Source organism: Myotis davidii, unplaced genomic scaffold (assembly GCF_000327345.1).
Source record: "Myotis davidii unplaced genomic scaffold, ASM32734v1 scaffold1910, whole genome shotgun sequence".
NCBI classification, from domain to species: Eukaryota; Metazoa; Chordata; class Mammalia; order Chiroptera; family Vespertilionidae; genus Myotis; species Myotis davidii.
This window is the reverse complement of record NW_006283016.1, coordinates 546,277-562,583: the sequence shown is the minus strand read 5'-3', so window position 1 is coordinate 562,583 and position 16,307 is coordinate 546,277. Positions and strand designations below refer to the sequence as shown.

At 39.2% G+C, this 16,307-nt stretch overlaps 1 protein-coding gene across 6 annotated transcripts in view; it reads left to right on the top strand.

Moving 5' to 3' along the window:
* LRRC3B (leucine rich repeat containing 3B) overlaps positions 1-16,307 on the top strand; it is an 85,211-nt gene that overhangs the window by 34,450 nt on the left and 34,454 nt on the right. The window contains exons 3-4 of one of the 6 annotated variants that reach the window (XR_001513394.1): positions 9,172-9,180; positions 10,424-10,434. The exons of 4 other annotated variants lie outside the window; for them this stretch is intronic. The gene's annotated coding sequence lies outside the window, so the exon portion shown is untranslated. Of the gene's footprint in view, positions 1-28; positions 94-9,171; positions 9,181-10,423; positions 10,435-16,307 lie in introns of those variants that run through there. One more of the 6 variants, XM_015562115.1, reaches the window with a different exon arrangement.

Here is a 16,307-nt window from a genome sequence, read left to right as displayed (position 1 = left end):
ACCTTTTGTTCTGCCTGCAGAAAAGGCAGCTCCTAATGGTTTGATAATCCCAGGAAGGATGTACTTGCTCTCAACGTGAATGCATTTTAACAGGTAACATATGATGTCACTAAATATACTTGCACTTAGAGATTGTCCTTTTGAAAATGCAATATTGAATAACATGAGACTTTGGCATAGCATGGAATTTGAAAATAATATACTGCATGGCTATCGTTTTATATGGGCACATTTTATTTTGGTGATGGTTTCATTAGGTTGGAAGCAATGGAAACCCTGTGGTGTCCACATGTGTGTCTGTTTTATGTTCACTAAGCGCTTTGGTAAATGGGAAGTTTCCAAAGTCAACTTTTAAAATGATTAGGCAAAGATAGTAATGAAAGAAATCGGGCAGTCACAGAGCAAACATTATGGCCCTATCGCCATTAAGCCAGTTATCAACAGATAAGAAAATATAACTCTTTTTAACCCTCTGGAGTTCTCTTAAAGCCTCTTAGAAGCATAATATTGTCTGTATCTTGAGTTACATGCTGCTTTGTTTATGTAGACTATTGGTAAAATCCAATCTGGAACCTTCTAGGCTTGCATGACTTAGGCATTTTGCTGATAAGTAGATCTTACTTGGCAGGTTGACCTGGGATGATTAGTAAAATCCAGTCATGCTGGAGATAAATGTGCTTCTGTTCATTTCACTAACTCAGCTCAACAGCACTTACCTTTATCGCCTTAACTGTGGTCCGTAGCTGTGTCCTCTTTAGAATACCAAATGAAAAAGAGCTGGTGCCTCAGATCCATTATTGACAACCCATACTTCCAGCCACAAGTCAAACTGTGTTGTGGTGACAGAAAAGGTCAGCAGGGCACATGCTAAATATGTATTAATAATGCCTATAGATTACCAAGTATCCTTTAGGTGGCAGGGTCTGTGCAAACATATCATATAAGTTGTGATATGGCTTAAAATTCAACATAACAGCCCTGGCCGGGTAGCTCAGTTGGTTGGAATATCGTCCTGTACACCAAAAGGTTGCAAGTTCAATTTATGGTCAGGCCATCCACATGCCTAGGTTATGGGTTAGATCCCCAGTCAGGGCACATATGAGAAGAAACCAATATTCTCACAGCAATGTTTCTCTCTCTCTCTCTCTCTCTCTCTCTCTCTCTCTCTCTCTCTCTCTCTCTCTCTCTTCCTCTCTCCAAATATCAGTACAAAAGTTCACCATAACATTATTTCTGCTTATTATCATCTATAAAATGAGGAAGCCAAGACTCAGAGAAGCTAAGGGACCAGCCAGAGTTGGCACAGCTAATAAATAACAGAGCTAGACTTCAAACTGAGATTTTTTACCCCACAAAGCCTGATCTCGTCTACTTCTCTACGCTGCCTCCAAATAGCTGTGTCTGATTGCTCGTCTCCCTGGGTTATTTTGACTGGATGAGTTCATGGGTGTCCTAAAGAATCACTGCAGGGATGGATCTGAGAGTCTCCGTGAAGCAGAGCGAGAGGTATGCAGCTGCTGCTGATGCCCCGGGGCGGGATTGCAGGGCTGGTGTGTATCAGGGCCGAGAGAATCCAAGTATTAAAACAAGTTGACCCAAACGTGATTGTTCAGGTCAATTTGAGGTTGGTGGTGAGGTGGAAGGCAAAGGTGACTTTGCTCCCTGCAGTCACTCAGGGACCTAGGCTGACTGTGACTCTGCTAGTGTCAATACATGACTGACAAGAGTGTCACTGTTGTCCCCATTCCAGCTAGTGAGCGGGGAGGAGGCTTAGAAGACTGTGCACATGACACTTGTATGGACCAAGCCTTAGAAGAGGCCTACCTTGCACTCTCATCCCATTGACCAGAATTAAGTCACATGGCTGAACTGAATTGCAAGGAAAGCGATGAAATAGAGTCAAACCAGGTATCCAAGATGGTTAGGAAATGGATTTCAGAGAGTACTCACATCAGGAAAGCAGAGAAAAGCTCCCCAGTTTAGGAACCCAAAGATTGGAGCTTCAGTCCTGATGACCCATTGCTAGAGCCATTGGACAAGCTTCTCATCTGCAAATCAGAACACCAGCCCCTGCTACTTTCTACTTCACAGGGTAACGTTAGGTCAGCATTAGAGTGAAGAAAGGTACGTAGATATTATTGGCAAGCAACTTAGGACTTTGCATGGGAGAGTCCACACAGACCTAGATGGGTATATAGAATCCGAGACCAAATTCTTTTTCTGCCCCTTCCTGTCTATGCAAGCATGACTCACTCACTCCGTTCTCTGAGCTGCAATGCCTTTTCTGTTAAGTCAGGAGGAAAAACACTTCCCTTATCTTCTTTATAGGGATCCAGAGTATCTACAAATCAGTAGCCTATGCGTAAGTGTTTGAAAACCATTAAATGTCAAAGAGAGATTAAAATTTATGGTTTTGATTTTCACCGGGCCTGCTGCCTATGGACCTGTTGCCTGGAGAGTGCTTTCTACATTCCCAGCTTCGCCCTCCCCTCCTCACCAAATGAAGTAGAGTATTTATGCATAAAAATAATAATTTTTCTCAAAATTGTAACAGAGGCTCACTCTTGACACACACCATGAGTGCCTGCAGAGCACTTAAAGAATAGCCTGAATCGCCTCCATGTTTGAAATTCCCACCACGCGCGGTATATAGTTGCTGCCTAATTGACACTTACTGAATTATATTCAATTTTAAAATAGACTTTCTTGCCGAAGATGAAGTGACCAGGAGGCTGGCACAGTAATGGTTAGTGACTAACTCTGGAGCTCCCATGTCTCTGTTTGAGGGCAGAGCTTGTCCTGAGTGATCCTATTACAACTTTCTTATCTGCGAAGTCGCTTCTCTGAATGGATGATGTTAGTCATTTAAACAGATTTTGACTTTCATGCTTTAAGTAGTTCTAGAGTTAGAGTGATTCATTAAGCTTTTTTCTTCCCCCGCCCCCTTTTTTCACTGGATGGAGTCTCTTGGAACTTTTTCATTGCAGCCAAGGTGTTTATTACCTTCCAGGTTGCCTTCCGGGCCCAGTTTTGCAGAGAGATGATTATCTGGCATGGCTTTTCATTCATTTCTGGGCCCATCCAGCTATGAATCAACAGGCAGGCCTGCTCTGCTAATTATGGAGTGGGATGACTCATTCTTGTATTTTTCTGGGTTGTGGCAGGTGAGGCCACATCTGCTGTTTCAAGCTTTCATAAGTAAATAACAAAAGACAGAGAAAATCAAGAAGAGCCTGGCTGTCTTTAGTTGTAGACGATTGTTAAAGTGTACCACAGTTCTGACTATCAAATTTCTGCTAATCTTGACTAACCAGCCCCGGAACAACTAGCTGGGTGTTATTCTTTAAATGACCCTTCCAGTAAAAGAGAAATAAACCACCTGCAGAGAGGTAGCCCATGGCTTCTCCAACTTTCCATGCACAGGGACCTGCGATCTTTTTGAAATGCAGGTGCTGATGCAGTAGGTCTGAAGTGGGGCCTGGATTTGGTATTTCTCACAAGCTCCCAGGTCCTGGGCCAGCCACCACCCTTTGAGAAGAAGGGAAGAGTGGGCGAGTGGGTGAGGCAGGGCCCATTCTTATCAAGGCCTCATTCTTTATACAGAACCTTTTCAGATGACGTGATCTCTGTGATAAGGAGTAAATAGCAGGCTGCACTTGGGGAGATAGAGAAACATTCGCAAACAGAGGGAAACTGGGATATTTTATATTTTTTCAATCTACAGTATTTTACAAAGTGCCTCCTCTGGGTCATTGTGAGTTTGCATAATTTAGGCAGCCCAATCCTCTTTATCTTTTTTAAAAATTTATTTTATTGTTTATACTATTTTTTTTAATATATTTTATTGATTTTTTACAGAGAGGAAGGTAGAGGGACAGAGAGTTAGAAACATCAATGAGAAAGAAACATCGATCAGCTGCCTCCTGCACACCCCCTACTGGGGACATGCCCGCAACCAAGGTACATGCCCTTGACCGGAATCGAGCCTGGGACCCTTCAGTCCACAGACTGACACTCTATCCACTGAGCAAAACCGGTTAGGACTATTGTTTATACTATTACAGATGTCCCCATTTGACCCCACTCCTCTTTGCCCACCTTCCTGTATCACCCCTTACCTGCCCTTACCCCTCCTTCCCTCTGGCCATCACCACACTGTTGTCTGTATCTATGGATTATACATATATGTTATTTGGCCAATCCCTCCACCTTCTTTCATCCAGTCCCCCTCTCCCCTCCCCTCAGACAGCTGTCAGTCTATTCCAACTCGAAGATTGCATCTAGGATGACAATAAACAGGAAGGTAACAGATCTCATTCCATCTGAGTGATGAGATGAGCATGACTATAATCAATTACCTGACAGAAGGGATGGTGAGCTGGAAGAGCAGGGCTCTATCAGGATCCACACACAATTAAGGCTCCGGGTTGGTGTCAGATGCTAACTTGCTAATGATTTTGCTCAGCACGTTGAGAGCTTTAGTAAATATAAGTGTAAATATTGGAAACAAAACTTCACAAATATATATCTTTATGTTTGAAAGGGGAGGTGGAACCAAATATGTGTATGTATGTTAACAATAACAGCCACATGCATGGTACTTATGAGGTGCCAAGCACTTTGCAAATATTAACTTATTTGATCCTTACAACAGTCCTATGAAGTAGGTACTATTATTATCTCCACTTTATAGGTATAGAAACTGAGTTATAGGGAGGTTAATTTCTTACATGGCCCAAATCCAGCAGGCTGGCTGTTGAGAGTACTCTCTTACCATCCTTTTCCTGGATTTGCATGTGGCAAGGACATGTGAGTTCAAGTTCAGGTTCCACAATTTGCATTTGTCCTTTAATAAGTCCTCCACTCTCTCTGTCTCAGTTCCATTATCTATGAAATGGGCCTAATGATGCCCTGGCAACCTCTTGGAATTTTTGGGAAGCCGAAATAAGATAATGCATGTAAAATTGTATAGATTGTATACAACTGCGCAGACAGAACCTAGGATTAGGTGGAAGTACTTAATTATTATTGGGATATTGTAAGTAATATTGTGTAAATAGCCAATTTATGTCTCTTTAGTTTACAGTACTATATTGTTGCTGCTTCCTCAGGAAGAACTTGTTTTGCCTGGACACTTAAACAAAAAACAAACCAAAAAATCATTTTGGATTTGCTTTCTTTAAGTTTTCTGAAAATAGAATGTTCTGTAGAGACTAAAAATCAATGGAAGATGCACCAGCTGATTTCATTCATTCCCACTTTGTGAAATATTATTCCTTGTAGTCTTCTCTCCAGTGTTAGCCCATCTGAACTGAAATGATTCTCCAATGCCTCTTGCATTTAGCTCTTCATCTGGAAAAGTGTTTTATCATGAAATCAATTTCATCATAGAATTTTACACTCAGATTTAGCCCATGATTTTTCTTGTTGCCTTGTTTCACTCCAGCGTGTTTCTCACTCTGCAAAAGTCCTCACTTTTCTTAGAACCTTAATATTCCAGCTGCACATTCTTTTCTTCCTCTGAGTTTTAGTGGGAGATCAAACAGGGTTCCCCTCATCATTATATTACTACATCCCTACTCAGCCCAAGAATTCAGCGAACTTGAGAATAGAGGACAATACATAAGGAGGACGAATTTATGGGGCTTTTGCTTGTGTTACTTGGGTCAAGATTTATTTCTATGCCTCTGGTTCCTGGATGTATGTGGCAGAGGTACCTCCTGATTATTCAATCAAAAAATTATAATTGCCATAGCAGCAAAGCTAGTGAATTTTAAACCAGAATTTTATTCTATTTCATTTCATTTTGCCAGATCAAAATTTATTTCCTTTTAGGCTAAAAGTCATGACAATTCTTTGAGAATAAATGTTAGAGTTGGATACAATTAGCTCTCTTAAATAAATTAGCACCTTTAAAACAGAACAAAGAAGAAGGAATAAATTTTATGCATGTGAATAGGTAACACTTTAAAGATGACTTAATAAAAGGAGAACCCAAACAATTACATCATCATTTTTCTTTAATGCAGCTGCCATCAATTTCTTAACTGCATGTTCTGATTTTCTTAGATTCCTTCAGGTCAAGACCGAAGTCCAAAGTTGGACTCTGACATTTCTGTCTTGCAAAGGCTGGAAGGTCAGGAAAGGGCAGATAAATCCAGAATGAAGAGAGTTTACTCATCCTGCCCAGATAACTTGCCCTCATGGCTGTTCTCCACATTCTAGGTTCTGATCTCTGTGACTCCTCAGAAACTCTTAATAATTATCTGAGGGTGCTGAGGCTCTTCTGAGAAAATGCTGTTCTGAGAAATGCTGTTGTCCTTAACATATCACCCCAGGGCTGGTGTTTGTGAGGACTGATATTCACTTGATATGCTTGGCTACCAGGCCAGTTGTTGAAATATTGAAATGCATTAGTACTGATTAATAAATAGTTTCTGTTTCCATGTCCCCTTAATGGGCCACCATTTAGCCCCTAACATCTCCTCATTTCCAATATACCCTGGCAACCTCATACTCCCCTCTGAAATCTTTCTAGCATCCAGCTCCTCAACTCTGCTGTAGCTATGGCATTGTTCATGTTGATCAGTTTCTGTCCATGTCTTTAGATAGATGATTGATAGATAGACAGATGGTAGATGATAGATAGATATTGTGTGTGTGTGTGTGTGTGTGTGTGTGTGTGTGTGTGTGTGTGTGTGTGACACTATGCTCTGTTTTGTTCAAACTGGGATTTGAGTCTGTAACTATAAATTTTTTGGAGAGAGTAACTCCTTTGGTGGTGGGGAAATCTCTTGATTCCCACGATTGCCTCTTACTCTGACCCACAACCCAGGCTTCTTCCCCAGCAGACAACCTTTTCTCAGATTATCTCAGGTGAGATGTTGAGGCCCATTGATATTTCTCTTATTTTTGTGAAAGCCTGAAAGTGATCTTTCCTGTTGCGATTTCTCTCGTTTTGGATACCAAGCAGTTGAAGTCAAATGGAGCAGAGGGAAAAGAGAGATGTGAGTATGTGCATCCCTGTTACTCAGGGAGTCTTTCTAAGAATCAAGAGACTGAACCTTTGGGCAGAAGAGAAAGTGAGTTCTGTGCTGACTCTGCTATTCTGTCACTTTTGCTCCCAATTCATCAGGGGCAAGAGGATGGGACTAGACTGGGTGATATGCTGGGCCCCTCCAGGTACAAAGGCACCAGTATAAAACCTCTTCCAGGCAATTTCCACAGGCTTTCCCCCTTTTTGCAGGCATCTTTCAGCTTGGTGAAGAGAGTTTAATACAAGGAAAACATCCTTGTTTGCTAGAACTGATATTCATCTAATGCGCCTGGTCCCAGCAGACCTGTTGAAATATTGAAATGCATTAGTACTGATTAATATATAGTTCTGCCTGATTAATAAATAAAGCTCTGTACTGATTAATAAGTCATGTTCTGCCTTTGAGAAAGGGGCACATTTGATGGGAATATTTATGAGCCAGAGTGAGGTGTTGTCTTTGCTTCATTCCGAATAGTAATTTGTGGAATTCATTTTGCAGTTTGACATATTGACAGCTCATATTGGTTATGTTTTTGTCTTCCCCTAGTTAACACACACACACATACATCTTCATTTTACTGTTTGTTCCTTTGGTAAACTTTTGCATGTCTCTGTGTCTCATTTTCTCCAGACTTGGAATGTTATTAATTGAGAAATATTGAACATTTTCATAATCTTTCATTTAAAGTAATCACGCATAAATCGTATTTAACTGAAAGGGCTTATTGATTGTACCTGTTGTTTTTGTTGATTTAATTTAACTTAATTTATTACTGCTCTTAGACTCCTTTCATACTCCACATTCTGAGAGTTGGAGAATTTAATACAAGAAAAACATTCTTGTTTGCTAGGGATGATATTCATCTGATGTGCATGGTACCAGCATACCAGATGTTGAAATACTGAAATGCATTAGTAAGGATTAATAAATAGTTTCTGCCCCGATATCCCCTTTAGGGGTCCCTATTTAGCCTCAACTTCCTCCTATTTCCACTCTATCCTGGCAACCCTAGCCCCTTTGTATCAGTGGCAATTCCATATCAATACTAATCAAAGCTGTCTTGTATCTTTCAGCTTCAACCAAGTTTCCTACTGACTGTAAACTTAGAATATTAGTTGTATCTAGCATTCCTAAGATAGGAGAGCAATTCTTAGCAATGACTGTTTTAGTCATCATGCTAAACTAGCAAAATGGAAATGATTGTGACTCTAAGTTAATTTTATCACTCAAGCCAGAAAACCTAGGTTGTCCTTACCTGGCCCCTCCCTGTCATTCAGTCGAAGTCTTGCCAACTTCACATCCTAAATATTTCTTGGGTTCCCTATGCCCTAGTTCGGGCCCTTGTTATGTCTTGCTTAGACGATCACTATGGTTTTTGACTTGGTTTCTCTGCTGATAGACTTGCCTCTCTTAATTCAGCCAGAAGGATCTTTCTATATACTTCTGGACATGTTATTTTCATGCTTAAAACTCATCAGTGCATACCCATCATGCATATAATAAAACGCACACTACCTAGCAAGGTATAGAAATCTTCCCATGCTTTGGAACTTTCCCATTTTTTCAAGTCCATCACCTGTCCATCTTCATTTTCAACTTGACACCACATGAACACCAAAGGATGTGTGGCTTTTCTCTGTTCTTCATTTCCATGTTTTAGTTCATGGTTTTGGCTGAAATATTGTCTTCACTTTTCATACTACCACTCACTAACTCTTGACCACACTTCATCAAGTAGGTTGAACTATTGCCTCATTCAGAAATTTTGGGGAGAAATGTTTCTTAGCACTATTGAGAAATTCAGTATTGCTCTATTGACAAAATCCATGCATGTGTCTGCTCCCCACCACTATTAACAATAACCCTGAGTTTTCTGAGGGCAGAGAGAGTCCTATTTATATTGTTATGTCGAGCCTCTGGTATACAGTCTAGTAACAATTGATAATGTAATGCCAGGCCATAGGGCCATCACCAATGACGTTGAAATTTTCAGTGAAAGAGGTAGTTTCGGTTTAGTCCCCTATAAGCAGATTCTGAATTGGAGATTCATATTAAATGATTTATCAGGATTTGGTCCTAGGAAAAAAATGGTAGGGGCGGGGGGCAGTGAGGCAGGGAAGTGAAGGGAAGGAAGCCAAGTAAGGTTATGCACCCAGAGAGTTCCACAGAGGGTCGTTTTGGTTCAGTTCTACAGGGCAGTTCTGGAGACAGTTTGGGTTCCACCGATGCTTTGTTCTCACCAGGGGTCAGACAGCCAGGGTGTTGGTATTCCCACATTTATTGGCATTGGCTAAGGGTTGCCTCTTCCAAAAATATAAACTCCCAGGAACTTGGCTTTCCAACTGTGGTCAGTGAGGCTAAAATGGAGCATGTGTCAGGATCAGGTGGAGGACTTGTTAAAATGTATAGTATTGAGACCTGCTCCTAGATTTTCTGATTCCGTAGGTCTGGGGTATGGCCCAAGAATTTGCATTTCCAACAGGTCCCCAGGTGACACTGAATCTCCTGGTCTGTGGATCACACTTTGAGAAGTACTGGATTAAGCAAAATGGGTTACAGCATCCTACAACAAATGAGAGTGGAGGTTGTAGGGAGTGAAAGCACACCAGAAGCTGGTGTACTTGAGCCCATCAAGAGATCCATGGTGAGGAGGGTAGAGCATCTTCTTCCAGGGATTTGTCCTGACTAATGCCCAGAGCAGAGAACTGCTGGCCCCATTGCTCATCCAAGACCAATTGGGATGCGGAGGACCAACTTACCTGAGTATTTAACTTCTAAATCAGATTTAACTTTGCTGTGATCAAAAATCACAGAGACTAAAGTATCTCTTCTATCTTCATTAGTTTTCTTCTTGTGTTCCTCAGTTAGTTTTTTTCATTTTTGCTTTAAAAAAATTTCCTAGAGGCACCACTGCTTTGTCTTATTGATGTGTTTTTCTTCTCAGTTGACTCTGTATGTTCTCTTTTATCATAATTTACCAAAACAAACTTCAGAATGTTGTTATCTATCAGAAAAGGGTGGAATTTATTACTGATAACTACAGAAAAGAGAGTGGAGGCAACAAATGATAAAATACGTGTGGTATTAGAAATCTATCACCAGACGCTGAAATTGGCTAACTGAGCAAGAAAGAACCTAGAATTTAAAAAATAGCATGCTGATTTGCCAGATGCTCTTTGGAAATAAGCGAGGAATCTTTTGGCAATTGTGGGAATTCCGGTCGAACCTTCGGTACGCTTTTATTTTACTAAAATAAAATAGGGTTTTCTTCACTGTTTTTGTCCTTGTTGTTTGACAGAGATCATGAACTTGCAGGGCATCTCATGTTCACAAGAGTAACTCATGGTCTGGAAGATGTGTCTAACCTGGTGCTTTGAAATAAATAGGAGAGGAATAAAAGTTTAGTGTTGTAATTAAATCTGACATCATGCTGAAATTTTGCAAAGGTAATAAATCATTTAAGAATCATGAAACAATTATTTCATTGTAGTCCATGTTCATTCATTTAAATCAATTTAACAGAAACATACTGGGAACCTCCTGTATGAGAGACCCAGGGAGAGAAAGAAGGAGGAAGAAAAGAACTTTGTCCTTAAGAAGCTTACTATAGGATGCCTCTGTGAGGACACTTAGTATGATTCAGATCCCAAATCTAGTCTCTTGTATGGAATTTAGAAAGATTACAGATAGAAAAAAACTCCAAGGAAGAATGAGGAATAACTATGAAAAAAAAAAAACACCACAAATAAACCTGACAACAAATAGATAATTGATGGTATAGAAGAAAAGGGCAGGAAAACATCTTCAAATTTATAAGCATTTATGATAAGAAAATAAGTTTTTCAGCCATACCAAGACAGAAGTACATATAAAAAATTTATCTAATAACAAAAGGGTTGGTGGGGTTTAAGGGTTTACTTGGAAGGAAGGATATTGCCATTTATTGGATCCCTTCTGCAAGCCCCTGGCCTTATACCTATTATCTCAGCCATTCTCATCAACCACTTATCAATATATATTGCTTTTTTGAATAAAAATTTAAATTTAGAATGATTTTGATGCATAAAAGAGTTGTAGAGATAGAACAGAGTTTCTGTGTGTCCTCACCCAGTTTCCCTGATTATTCACATCTTATATTAGCTTTATTTGTCACAATTAAATATCCAATACTGGTACATCGCTATCAAACAAACTCCAGGCCTTATTTTGATGTCACCATTTTTTTCTGCTCTAGTGCTTCTCTCCTCCCCACACCCCACAAACCCCACTGCCCACCCCCCAGGATCCAGTCCAGAGCCCACATTACCATTGGGTATCATGCTCCCTCATCTCCTCTGGTCTGTGACAATTTCTCAATCTTTCCTTGTTTTTCCTGACCTTGGCAGTTTTGAAGAATATTGGTTAGGTATTTTGGAGAATAGAAATTACTATTTTTACACTTGAGAAATATATCATCTATAACATGTTTTTCAAAGATAGGGATTTGGGCTGAAAAGAAAAGTATCACTAATAGTTTATGCCAGCAACAACATTAAAACTAAGAATGAATTTGTGCTGTTTTGTAGTGATGCCTTGGCTCCTTGAATTCTGGGAACTCTCTCTCTCTGTGATTTTTTTCACTTTTAGTAAAGGCTTCCTTTAAAGAAAACAAGAAAAGAAAAACACTCAGTTTAGACAAATATACCCAACCCCATGGTCTTTCAGCATCTGGGAGGTTTGAGGAGTATGCTATCTTTCTAAATGAATTGCTAAGCATCACTAATACATGATATTAACCAAGTGAACTTAGTGAGTTATTAATTTTACTAAGGATTCTAATTCTGTGTTCTGCTAACATGCTTGGTTGTCATACAAAGTTTCATATATCTGTTAAGATTAAGGTTGACTGCAAGTTTAGAGATCTTTAAAAAAAAATTGTCCTGAAAATACCAAGGCTTAAAGATTTATTCTTTTCTCACCTGGAAAGAATCCAGCGTAGGTGATCTAGAACTGGAATGAGAGCTATAGAAATTATTCATTCAGGGACTTAATGTCTTCTAACTCACTATTTTGTCATTTCTAGACTGTGCCTCCATCCTAATGGTCCAGAAGGGCTAGTAAAACTCTATCATTCATCACATACACATTCAATGCAATAGGATGGAGTAAGAATGGGTGTGCCTTCCCACTGATAAGATATTCTGGAAGTAGAGCACAACACATAATATTTCCTTGACCAAAACTTAGTTGCATGGAAACTCCTAACTATAAAGACGACTGGGGTATATGATTTTTATTTTAGGTGGTCATGTGCCAAGCAAAAATTGACTGGAAATTGAGAGATAAATAGTGGTCACTACTATACTTGGTGCTGTTGTACACCCCTTCCACATATATAGACATAAATAATTGAGTTACTAACAGTTTTCAGTGCCTCAGGTTTTGGACCTGTCATTAATTTTTGCGTAACTGGTATTTTTGACCTATATTTTTCAAATAATTAGGTGATGGAGGCATATCTGGATTGCTGTTAAATCTTTTAAAAAATGGGTTTGCTGTCTATGTAATCTTTCTTGGGGATGCATAGAATAGTGAATCTGTCTTTGTTCCTACATAAGTGAACGCTATTAAAAGAACTGTAGAGCTTTTGTTCCAGAGGATGTGCTCTGGGATGACTACACTATTTTAAGAAATAGCAAGAAAGATGGCTCTGAAGGGCCTTGACAAGTCCAGAGACGGTTACTAAGCAGAGAGGTCAGGCATGAGACTATGGAGGATCAGAGAGTTTGGGGGCATGAAATTACCCTACAGATCAATGGGAGAGCCATTGAAGAATTTAGGCAGAAGTGTGATAGGATTACTTTTCTCATGAAAATGTAGTTGTTCTTGCCATAGATTTTGTTTTCAATAAATATGTCATGGTAGTAGAATACACATTTAGATTTCCATAGTTTCCCATATCACCTTGCAGGAATGGGTCCCCATGAGACAGTGAAGGCAGCTATTAAGGACATTTCCCTAGAATCTGGGTTTGTAAGTTTACAGAGGATTGCCAAGTCCTTTGGTTACATTTTTTTGTTTAGCTTTTTTTGTTGGTTGTTTTTACTGTGAAAGGGACAAATAATTATATTTGAAAAGTTTGAAAATACAGAAAAGCAAATAAACCTCCCTAAACAATTCTAAGCCCTCAGTAAATGCCATTACCATTTCAGTGTATAATCCTCTGGCTCTTTTTCAATGCATATAGACTGCAGATTTTTGCAGGAGAACATGCTGGAATGCCTTCTAAAAATCTATTTTTGTAGCATGGAGTCTTTAGTAGAAAGAAATGGTTTAGTAGTTCCCATCTGGCAGCTGAAAATTCCTGGGGAGCCACAGATTACTTATAAGGGTCCTCAAATCCATCTACTTATCAAACATTGTCTGTTGATTGAACATTTTAATATCACACACACACACACACACACATATATACACATTTGGTAAACATACAAGCATGCTATTTGTTGAGATTTTAAAAATGCAAATTTATTCAAAAGCACTACTGAATTTAGAGTACCTTGCTGTCATTAGTTATTTTTTTCAGTCAATGAATATTAACTAAGTTCAACTATGTTATTGTAGGCTCACAGATGCACTAGTGTTCCCAAGAGGTCCATGAGCTTGTGAAGGTGGAAACAAAAATTTGATGAGGGGATGAGTGACTTGCATAGTCATTGCTGCTTCCACCATATCACACTGCATCCAGGGCAGACACATGCTTCCAGAATCACCGCCTTTGCCTTTGACTTTCATTTATTTTTTTTTACTAACAGGAAGGAAATTGCTCCCCAAGTTGGGTGGTCCTTCTATAGTTTGATTAATAAACCTGAACTATCTTCACTAAGTCCAGAAAATGAAAGATTTCACGTTTGAAGCAAAAATATTGTCTAGCCCAAGGCAGTTTGACTCAGTGGATAGATGTCAGCCAACAGACCAAAGGGCCCTGGGTTCGATTCTGGTTAAGGGCACCAGACCCAGGTTGCAGGCTCATCCCCAGCCCAGGCTTTGGTTGGGTTCCTGCAGGAGGCATCCAATTGATATGTTTCTCTCACATCAATATTTCTGTCTTTCCCTCACTCGTCCAGTCTCTCCAAAAATCTATGGAAAAATATCCTCAGGTGAGGTTTAATATATATTTATATATATAGTCTAAATGTACCAGTATCTATAAAATAAGGAGATGATGATTATTACCTTTTTACCCCATCAGGACCTCAGAGTCATGGAGCTGAAATCCAACTTTTACAAATTGCTTGTTTTTTATTCTTTCAGGTTTATTTTGTTAGTTAAAAATCTGTCTTATCTGAAGAGAGCAAACCAATAAGTTGGAAAATAAAAGAGGTTTCCCATTTGCTATTCTAAAGAAAAAACTTTTGCACACTTCATTACTTTTCTTTACCCGAAGTTGAATCTTAAAGTCATATGGCTGCTGGTGGAAGAGTTGATTCTTTGTATTTTCCATAAGTAGGATGTGTTAACAGATACCCTTTCCAAGCCAATTATTTCAGTTTAGTTCGTTTGGGTTCAGTTCTGTTACTTGGGGAGTAGGCACTGCCTCCCAGGTGAAAGATCAAGTCCCTCATCCCTCCATTGTATTCCAACTTTAGTCACATTTCCCTGAGCTTCCTTCCCGTGCACACTACTTAGCTTTCTTTTTTTTAAGTTATTTGAATTAATATTCCTTCCCTTTCTGTACCTGATTGAGTTTGCCATCAGTTTAGCGCCTCATTCTAATCGTTTCTCTCCTTTGTCCCATTCATTTTTATGCTGTGTGTGCCTCACAGGAAAAGTGAGAGTGAGTTAGAAATGGATATACATTTCCTGACAACATGCTCAGTTCCAAAGAGAAGTCATTTCATCACTTTGCCTCCCAGAAATGAGAGACGTGAACCAGTCTCCTAGAATACAGACCGACATATTAGTAGTGTTTCTCCCGAAATAGCTAAAGGAATTTGGTGTTGAATCCTGTCCCCTCCCTCCTATCTCATTACTTACTTGAATACCAGTCGGTGACACAGGTGGCTGGCTGTTCATTGTATTTTTATTCTGAAGCCTTGAATTCTTATTCACTCTGCCACTTATATCATAGGGCAAAATGTTTCTTCTTTCTGAACTTTGTGTGTGTGTGTGTGTGTGTGTGTGTGTGTGTGTGTTTAAATCTATAAAATGGAGCTAATGATATTTCCAGGTTGTTTGGTTGGGAATCTCATAAATACCACCTGTGCTATAAAAATATCAGGAATTATTGCAGCATCAAAGCTTTTATAATAAGCTGAAGGCAAGAGTCATTTTCGTTTGTTTGTTGTTTTTGAAGGAGATCACGAATCTTGTAGGAATTCCCAGTGGCTGTTCATTGTATTTTTATTCTGAAGCCTTGAATTCTTATTCACTCTGCCACTTATATCATAGGGCAAAATGTTTCTTCTTTTGGCTGTTCATTGTATTTTTATTCTGAAGCCTTGGATTCTTATTCACTCTGCCACTTATATCACAGGGCAAAATGTTTCTTCTTTCTGAACTTCGGGTTTTTGTGTGTGTGTTTTTTTAAATCTATAAAATGGAGCTAATGATATTTTCAAGTTGTTTGGTTGGGAATCTCATAAATACCACCTGTGCTATAAAAATATCAGGAATTATTGCAGCATCAAAGCTTTTATTATAATAAGCTGAAGGCAAAAGTCATTTTTGTTTGTTTGTTGTTTTTGAAGGAGATCACGAATGTTGTAGGAATTCCCAATCCTACCAGCTAACTATGTGATCTCGGGCAAGTCATTTGATCACTTTGTGTCTGATTTTGCCCAAGCATAAAATAGAGATAATCATTGTTACTACCTTGTTAAGTTAGGAGAAAGAAAAGCAATAATCCACATAAATAGTTCAGTGTGAAATTAATAGAAGCTCAATAACCATTACTGCCATTATTATTACATTGAAAGAACTAACGAGAGAATTCTGATATTTTAATGTTTTTATTTAATTCCTCTTCATTGTTTACTTTGCCAATTTCATCATAGTGTTCTCGGCATTGGGAGAGGTTGAACCAGGTCTCTTCTCATGTATCTTACAAAAATAATTTCTATATTTAGAGTATCAAGACTAGCCCCATTTTGCAGATTGAAAAATTGAGGCTCAGAGATGTGAAGCAAATTAGTTTATCCAGGACCACATGCTGGGACTTTGAGTATCTGTCCTAGATTTTTTCCTCCTATATTTGCAAACTTGAGCTCCACATCCTTCCTGACCAAAGGG